This window comes from Dermacentor variabilis, chromosome 3, assembly GCF_050947875.1.
Source record: "Dermacentor variabilis isolate Ectoservices chromosome 3, ASM5094787v1, whole genome shotgun sequence".
NCBI lineage: Eukaryota > Metazoa > Arthropoda > Arachnida > Ixodida > Ixodidae > Dermacentor > Dermacentor variabilis.
Window position 1 is genome coordinate 116404819 of NC_134570.1, and position 9537 is coordinate 116414355.

The window sequence follows — 9537 nt, forward strand, 5'->3', positions numbered from 1 at the left end:
TTCTCTCTTCATTTTTGTCTTTCTTTCTTTCTTTTTAATGAATTGTTGAAATTCACAATCTTATGTATGCTGCACATTGTTTGCTTTTCTTATTACTCGTTTGCTGTGGGTTCCTATATAATTGCCATTACCAAAAGTTTTCGGAGTCATTATTTTCTTAACATTTTATGTCTCACTGTCCTCGTTGTGCAAATATTTTTTCAAAGTTTCGTGCACTCATTTTGTTCATACAGTGTAGGCACCCAGTCACTCGTAGATTAGTTTTTTCCACCAGCCTTATGGCAATCTCGATGCAATGTCACAAGTGCAGTTCAACTTCAATACTGCCAAACCATACAACAAGGCTATTCCTTCTGATTAACTTTCTCAATGGAGATTTCGCATTGCCACGCTACACTATTTTTCGCGCACCGTCACTCCACTTTCTTGCCTGCACCTGCGCAACAAGGCACCCGACCTCTCATGGCCATCAGTCAGCTGTGGGATGTACTGGTTCCGTAAGTTCGCCGAGGCCAAGCAATGTTGTTCTTGGCGATATTGCATAGGAGGCAAACCCGCGGGGAAGGCCGAACGCTTGTGACTTCTCACCTGTCAAGTAAACGCTGAAGCGTCTCACACGAGTGAGAACTTCGCAAACTCCACTACAGTGTATGCGCTGGTTTGTTCCATCTATAATGAACAGGAACACAGCCCAGGAGCAAGCAAGATCGCAAACTCGTTGTGCGAGACAGTGCTCAACCTGAACCAGTGCTCGTCGCTGCGGGCCTCTCTAGATTCACGGCCCACGTCCAATAAACATCTTTTCAAGTAGCCGATGTAATGCGGTCACCAGAACACCTGCACCCTGGATCCCGCACGCGCAGTCGATCATGCCAGCCGATGCGCCCCATGCAGCAGACGCCACCACCACCGGCCGTCCTTAGCTCCGGCGCGCCTCGCCAAAGAGACCCCACTGTGTTTAGCGACAAAGACAACCATGACCACGTCGTCGAAGACTGGCTCACGTGGTACGAGAGGGTGAGCACGCACAGTCGATGGGATGACACCATGAAGCTGAATAATGTGTTCTTTTACTTCTAGAACATGGCAAAGTTGTGTATAAAAAAAACACGAAACGGACTTTCCCAGCTGAGGCCCTATACCGTAAAACTATTCCAATATGTTTTTTATTGCAGTTTCCAGACGTCAACTGTACGTAAGCGCTGATGCTAGCATCGGGCGCTGACTCGCACCGTTATCTGAACGGGCCAATGAAACGTTCTCCTCGTTCAAAGGAGGTTACTTCTGTTTGCTTTCAAATCGAATAGCATTGTCTCGCTTGACACATTTGTGTTATCTAATTGTCTGACCAGAGGCGAGGAGCGTGCAGAAGAGGAGAGGGTTTCACGTAGGGTGGGGATAGCGCAGTGAAAGTAATTAACCTAATGAGGAGGGTGGTGCCAGCGTCTGCGATTAGCCCACTTCTTCTTGCTTAGCTTTCGGTATCTGATCGAAAGTCACGTTTCCATGCAACGTAAGGGTAAAAATGCACCTAAATCGGATCCTCAGCAGAGAAAATGGCATAGCGCTGTCGTGTTTGCCTTGAAAGGGGTCGCCAACGTCATACTGCCTTGCAATTTTTTTTATTATACACAAATAAATTCATTGTCCCCGGCAGCTGCGAGTAGTCACTGCCAAAGCGACTGGCGAGCAGCCGTCTTCTATTCATTTCGGAACACGGCAGTCACCGGCTATTCCAAAAAAAATCCAATTTTGTTCGGCGTACTAATGCATCTATAACGCGTACACGTCAGTTTGAAGCGGTGTGTTCTCACGGTTTTGTGACGTCGCGGGACAGACAGGTGAAGTAAGCACTGCTCGATAACATTTGACCACTTGCGAAGGGGTGATGGTGAAAAAAGGTGTAGAATCGAAAAAAAAAAATTATTCTTCCTTTGTTTGATTCAAGCTAAATCTCATCCCACACCTTTTGTGCTTAACAAACTAGTTTGATTCAAACTAAATCTTATCCCACACCTTTCGTGCTTAACAAAATTGACCAGGATTTTCCCGCGGAATGTAAAAGTTGTGGACACACTCCGTGTCTATTTGATCATATGTTCTGGCTGTGCCCCAACCAAAGGGCGTCGGATCTGAACGATGAGGAGGACTGGAGTCGGCGCATATCCAGCGAAGTCCTCGAAGATCAACTCCTGGCCGTCCGGAGAGCTCACGACATCGGGAAAGCCTTTGGCCTACTGGTGCCTACGTGGGCGGAGCCACCGACTTAGCCTGGGGCTTGTGCCCTCGGACCCTAGTTTCTCTGGACTAAAATAAAGTTCTTGCCATGCCATGCCTTTGTTCGGTCTCATTACGCATAATCGTGGTTTACAGGTCAGATCAGATGAGGAGCTTTGGCGGTTTTCCTTACGTAGCGTTACAGACAGTCCCTACGAAAAATTTGACCAATCGTGGAGAGCTGATTGCAAAATTGCAACACAAAAGTTTGGAATAAATTTACGTTATAACACCCCTGGTCCGCTTTCAAGGCGTCGTTTTTAGATGTTTTCGACGGCCCTGCCGTCCAGAAGTTGCACGCTGAGCAGTGTTCAGCGTGCAACAAGGTCTCCCTGGGCTGTTGCTCGGGCGCAATATACCGATGTCATCGTCATCGACTGAAATCGCCATTTTGCAGATTGTCTTACCCTGGCGGCATCCGAGAGCAATGCTTGGCGCAAATCTAAATCACATCGTGTGATAGTCACAATGTGACTATCATTGAGTCACTAGGATATCCATCTTCGTAAGTGCGTTGCCTGTGGTTTTGATAACTTCAAGTAACCTTGCTCGAACTTCACGAAAACACTATCGAAAGGTACACATTGTACAAGGGTGTTAATATCACTTCTTAGTCCCCGGTTTTGTTTCAAAGGGGCTTCGAAGTGTCCAACGTGTGAAGCGTAGTTACTAATCATGATTGTGCCTTCATAGAAGGAAGCAGGTCATGGCGTCCAGACGTGCGTGCAAACACCAAAGCATAGAAGGGTCAAGCATTGAAATGTCACAGAATAAAGTAAGAGGCGACAGTCTCACTTTCTCGCATTGCTTCTTTTTATTATTATTCGCCGCTCCTCACGCCGCGATTAAGCTTCATCACTGTTTGAGCAGCAGCTGGAACCGTCATAGTCGCTTAGATGTCGTTTTGGTTTGTTATTTTGTTTTCATTTTTTTATTCGATGACTCTGCTCCGAGTTACATCTGCAGACAGTAAAAACAACATCGTTAGAACAGAGATCAGGTGTGTTGTTTACCGTGCGATAAAATATTTCTTTCACCCCACAAAACCCAACGTATAATTGTGTATAGCCTAGGGAGACGTTTGAGCGGAAAAAACCATTTGATAATTATTTACTGCACCACATATATTGAACTAATTGAAACAAGATGCCCGTTGAGTGGCTTAGCCGGCGCAGAACTCGTCATTAGGAACTATTGTTCAAGTAACTTACAGTAACATGCTGAACGGACAGAATACAAAACAGTCACAGACGGGCGTATCTGTCTTGCATTGGGCGCTAAGTTACCCTATAAGGATTGGAGCTGGGTAGCTTGCAAGACGAATTCACTTAAAATGAATTTCCAGGATGACACCAATTTCTAGATATTATTTCCCAAAGTGTGGGATGAAATACATGGGCATTCCATGTACTTTTTTGCCTCAATGTATAAAACAATGTTTTGCTAAAAAAAACGTAAGTGGAACAACAGTGCATTTTTACGGCGAGTTTGACGGCACATATCTCCAAACTACTGGTACCCTAGAAATTTATGCCAAGTGGACACGCCTCGAAAACTGACCGGCTACAATTCCTAAATAATTAGCGTAATTAGTGAATTTCAGTTAATTTTTTGAATATCTGTTTCCATTCCTCACGCAATGTCGACCTCTCTGAATAATCCAGCTGAAAAACCAGAATTACGGTACCTGCAACAAGGAATTTTTAAAAATTGCGTGAAACTTTAAAAAAAAATGATCACCCCTAAGTTAGAATGCAAGAGCAACGAGCCCAAGAGTCCATTCTGTTATTGTGAAAGTCGGTGTGTAGGTTACCGATTTATATTTCTTTGGCGCAAGGGGAAGAACAATAAAAGAGAAAGAGATTACGTACACATGCACAGCTGCAAACCGCCAGCTATGTTTAATGGCGAAATTATTTCATGACAGAAGCTTTAGTCAAATATTTCAATCCCTGTTTCTTTTTTTTTTCTTTAATTTTAGTTGCGTTGTCCCAAGAACAACATCGCGTGGTTTTACGTTCAGTCATTGCGCTGCCATCTGGTGCAACACCTGCCTTCGATCGTCTTATTTCCTTTTATTTCTTTGTTGTTGTTTTTTTTATTGCGTGCTCACCTTTTCCCCAGCGTTTCCCCATGCATGCATGTGCGACGCTACTTGCTGCATCTTCCGCAGCCACATCGTCCCGAGCCGCACTGGCAGGACGATGTGCAGCGGCAGTTTGGGTCTGCGGGTAAAAAAAGGCAAGAGAATACGTTACGGCACGAACGAGTTCTGTCAACGTTAACTGGAGACGCTCCCGATGTGAGCGCTATAGACTAGATAAAATGTCCAGCAAACATCAAATCGAGAGTCGGGCACTATAGCAAAAAAAAAAAAAACGGCCACTTAGACATCTAGAACAATTATCTATATGCAAGATAACCAGAGGCCGAATTCACAAAGCTCTTCGTTCCTAAGTTCTGTTTTTCGTTGGCTGGTCACCTTCGCTAACAATATTTACGACATCGATATTGGCTGGCACGAACACTTTTACCGTAGGAACGTTTTGTGAATACGGGCCCTGACTATAGTGACGAACCATAGACACGACTGAAGAAAATTTTTCCGACTAGATCTCGAGGCAGAGCTTTTTCACACGTGACGTCACGTATTTTTGCACAGAAAACATGTTATATAAGTGCGTACTTCGCACGAGAAATGCCTCTACAGTCAGTGCTTACGAATTTGTTTTATTACTTTGTGTTTTCATTGTTTTTTAACTTTTCGCATCGCCTAACCCGTCGCGACGTTACTGCTCCTACGTCCTAGTATGCTTGTTGCGCTTGGAAAACAGGCTTTTAATTATACTCCCCAATACACGCGACCCCCTTGTGCCCTCTTCAGCGTGTGCTCTCTGAGTTTGTGGCTCATGAGCCAGACTGACTGCCCGGCGAAGAATTTCAATTGTTATAGTACGAAAACAGTCTCAGTGGCGTGTCACCTCCATCGAGGAGGCGACGTGCCACTAATCAATCAGTCAATCGAATGTGCTTTTACATTTGGGCAAGAGGGTATTTTAATACACCGATCATTCCTCGTTGACAACGCTCAGCCGCCCTTCTTAATCAAACACTAGGAGGACAAAAATATCTGAGCTGCATTATAGCAACCTACCCTTCTTCCACTGTCCATCAAAAATAGCCGCTCTTACTGCTAAAAGAGGCCCGCTAAGATAGAAAATACTCCAAAAAAATGAAAAATGGGCTGCCTTTGCGTTCGCACTTCAGCTGTTTGCGACGTCATAAATTTCGACGGCCTTGCATGGGACTAGTCAACTATATTCCGTTAAGGTGAACTACATTGTATTCTAAGTGAGCACAACACGTAACTTGGTAAGTTTCAAGAGCATGCACTAAGCCCACAACACCCCAAATACAAGAAATACACTGAAATCCCGCTTGTCACACTGAAGCAATGACGCCGAGGTTTCGGCGTGATATTGAAAAAAAAATGGCGCTTCCACCGGCGTTTTCGAATAATGAACTTATTACGGCAAAGTTAATACATATATATATATATATATATATATATATATATATATATAGGTATATTTTTCAGTGAATACTCTACCAGTCTGAACGTAGTGCTTCTCTTTACATGTCCCTTTAATATCTCCGGTTAGAACAGTTCATCGCACCTATACTCCATCTCACAAGTCGCTTACAGTGCCGCCGAAGGGACAAGGCGCACACAGGCAATATCCTTGCGCAGCGATATGTAGTTCCGGACGTAACTGTCTCATCATTAGCAGAATTAGAGAGTTTTGTTTTTGCTTGGTATATGATGGGCATGACATGATAGGGCCTTTGCGCGTAATCATCACATACTTCGAATTCAGCAACCACTATGCAGAAGACGTGTCACGGATGAACACATCTCTAGGGACATTAGGTCATCCTAGTGACTATGGAGTCCTGTGGATTGCACAGTGCTGCAAACGACTTGCGAGATTGAGTATAAAACTGAAAAGCACGCGGGCAGCGTATGCCTGCCGATGTTAGGGTGCCTTCATTTCAGTACATTAAGACTTAAATTAGCCACCAATAAGACTATATACGTAGTTTCTTAAAACGTAGATTCTCGGCGGTTTCCAATCTTAGAGTTAAAAACTACTCACTCTTTGACTGACACATGCGAGTAGTATTTATATTCCTGTAGATGCACTAGTTCAATGTCGCGCCACGTGATGAACGAATCGACGAATCTCCGCAAGCAAAGCCTACTCTTTAAGAAAACAAGCAAAAATTTCGGCCGCCTGTTATCGTGATTATCTCGCTCTATCTTATTTTTGCATCGCATGTCGTCTCGAGTAGATTATTCCGGTTTCAAATTTAGGAGCACGGTTCCGTGATGCTCAAGAAGCAAACTAATTAGAATTATTTATTGAGTAAGCCAAAAAAAATGCGAAAATAGGCCTCTTTAGGGCAAGTTATTCCAAAGTGTCAAACGTGATCCAGGAAGAAGGAAAAAAGAAAGAAATGCTAATAACACACAACAAAGCCAAAACAGCGTGAAGCCATAAGAGCGGCTTCGTGAACACGGTCTCTGGCTTTAGTCGATTGCATGCAAAAATTATTGACGAAAGTGACGCAGTCTTACCACCACACTTGCAAGGGCCGTCCATGTCTATAGCTCTGGTGCGAAGTATGCTTGTAGAAGGGCGCTGCTCCACCGATTAGCGTCTCCAGACGTGTGAGAACCACATCTTCAGCGGCGAGCCCTTATTTATACTGTGATGCCTTTTGTTTTTCAAGAGGGAAAGGGTGCGCCCATGGGTTGCCGTGCGCAAAGCCAACTCTGATTGGTTTTCTCCTCTCTTCGTTGTGTTTGTTGCCGTCTGCGCCGCCCAACCACAGGCGTCGTCTGCTAAGCCCAGATGAGCGCATTCGTGCCATCCTGGCACAGCGCCTCCTACGAGCACGTGTTATATCGTTGCGCGCTTGAAAGAAAGCACAAGTCTACAAAAAAGAAGTAATAATCAAGCGAGCGACATGGAGGTGGCCGCCGGCAAGTAAACATCCGCGGTATAAGAGGGTTGGCTTCGGGGAAGCCGGTGGTGCGCTGAAATGAATTACAATTCGGCAAAAACAGTTGCTATCAAGCTTGCCGCGGGAAAAAAAAATGAACAAGAACGATCTTGAAGCCGGGGCATGGTTTTCGTGGAAGCCGTTGTCCTATGCGCCACGGGCTTGCTAGGGCGGCGATGACAAAAATACAATTTTTTTTTTCTTTGAGTCTTTCATTCGTTTGGTTGAGCGAACTAACCAGACGAAGGCGAGAAGAAAAACGACGCTCCTAAAGCTACTCGAGGCGGGGTTCGTCGACACACTTCATCGGGCGTGCGTCGAGGTCAGTGTGAAGCCCTCACCCACGCTCGTATACCGTACCATCGCAAGAACAAGCATCCCATCCTCTTTCTCAGAGACCTGCAAGCCGTGTATTGGTGGCTCTGAAACGTATGTTTGTGCTCTCTGATCACGCTTACTTCAATCGCTTATTGTTGCACATTTTCAGCGAGCTTTCGGTAATATGTGAAAGTTAACGAACGAACGGCGTTCTTGCAAATAAATGATTCGGTTGCCGTGTGTTTGCATTACGGTCGGATTTCTGCGGTTGTTGATGTAATCTATAGGATCGCTTGTAAATGCGGGGGCTAGCATTTCGACAAATGCAGTTTCAAAGGGCGCCAAGCCCTACATCCCACTCCGTACTTAGCGAGAACTCCTAATTTGTACTCAAGTAACTACCTTGACAGAGAGAATGTAAGAGTGGGGTTGAAGATTAATATGAAGAAAACAAAGATAATGGTCAATAGCCTGGCAAAGGAACAAGAGTTCAGGATCGCCAGTCAGCCTCTGGAGTATGGGAATGAATACGTTTACCTAGATCAATTACTATCAGAAGACCTTGATCATGAGAAGGAAATTTACTATCATTACCTTCACCGTCATGACTTGAAATACCGCAGCTGCAACGTCATCGACGCCGCATGCAGTTTAAAAGCCTAACTTCGGTAAAGTAAAGTTCCTGCAATTTTGTAGGGGTTTAGGATTGCTCATCGAAGGATCAACCTTTATTAATATTCCGCCAATGACCACGTATTATCTGCCGGAATAAATGGCAATAGTGTTTTGAACGAATTCATTTGTCCATTCCAATTTAATGCCTAAGCCTTAGCGTTCATTAACCTTTATTACGGTCCCTCGCCCTTCCCGAGCTTCCAAGTTGAAGGTCGACGAGAGCACTTTGCGTCCCGCAAGCCGCTACGTTCCATGCGCACGTGATTGTCGGATCTTTCGGCTGTTCTTGTGGCCCCGAATTTCTGGGAGTCACCTGGTGCGCTCGAAAGCCGATATCGAGGGAGATGTCGTCCACGTCAGCGATTCCCTTTATTTATCTGCGTGCATACGTTCGAGAGCGCCAAAAGAACGCCGGCTAAGAAGAATAGTTCCGGACGCCGATCCCGACCAGTCCGTTATTTACGCTGTTTCAGTTCTTCGCACGCCACAAGAGATACTGTTTGTTCTGGTGGGGTCTGACAGTGGTAATCTAGATTACTAATCAGTGTAGTTAAAACGGAAGCGGACAAGCAAGTTTGTAAGTGCAGCGTACAGTCAACGTACAGCGCTCCGCGTGGGTTCAGCCAACTTGCGCGCTTCTTTCATCTGTCCGTATCCGTATTTGGTGACTGCAGCATAAACACATTGCAAGTCAAACGAGTTCAAGAAAACTCGTTCGGCGACGCGGATCCGGTCTCAGTGGGATCGAGTGTGCGTATGCCATTCAAGAAGGCAATGCCGATGATTACCTCAAACGCAGTGGCGCATACCCGATTAGCAGGATCGTCTAAGAGTCGACAAAACGCGCCCTGGATGGGAAGCTTCTCATTGAAATCACCAGAGCATGCTGTGTTCAATCGATTGTTGTTCTACCCGCATCTGCTCTTCAAAAAGATATTTGAGGATGGTGAGCTCGTACTTCGCTTGTTCCAGTGCACTACCCCTCCAGGCTGGGAGTGGCGCCTCACACCAGAAAAAGATGCCGAGAGCGAGTGCGGCTATGCTAATCCAGGTACAACCAAGTTAGGAAGACCCATTAAGATTTAACAAATACACTTCTTCACCGGAACAGGAATTGGCCTCCCTGGTGCAGTATTCCTCCACTACCTCTCTCATGATTGCCACAATTAACTCATGGTCCTCAGTCCCCAGCAGCTGCGG

The 9537-nt window shown here is 45.4% G+C and overlaps 1 long non-coding RNA gene across 1 annotated transcript; it reads right to left on the minus strand.

Moving 5' to 3' along the window:
* Positions 1-3072: 3072 nt before the first annotated feature.
* Positions 3073-7060, minus strand: LOC142576205 (uncharacterized). The gene is made up of 3 exons (XR_012826799.1): positions 6917-7060; positions 4391-4502; positions 3073-3237 (listed from the first exon to the last, which is right to left on the minus strand). It is a non-coding gene; the product is annotated as an uncharacterized LOC142576205 (long non-coding RNA).
* Between the last annotated feature and the right edge of the window lie 2477 nt (positions 7061-9537).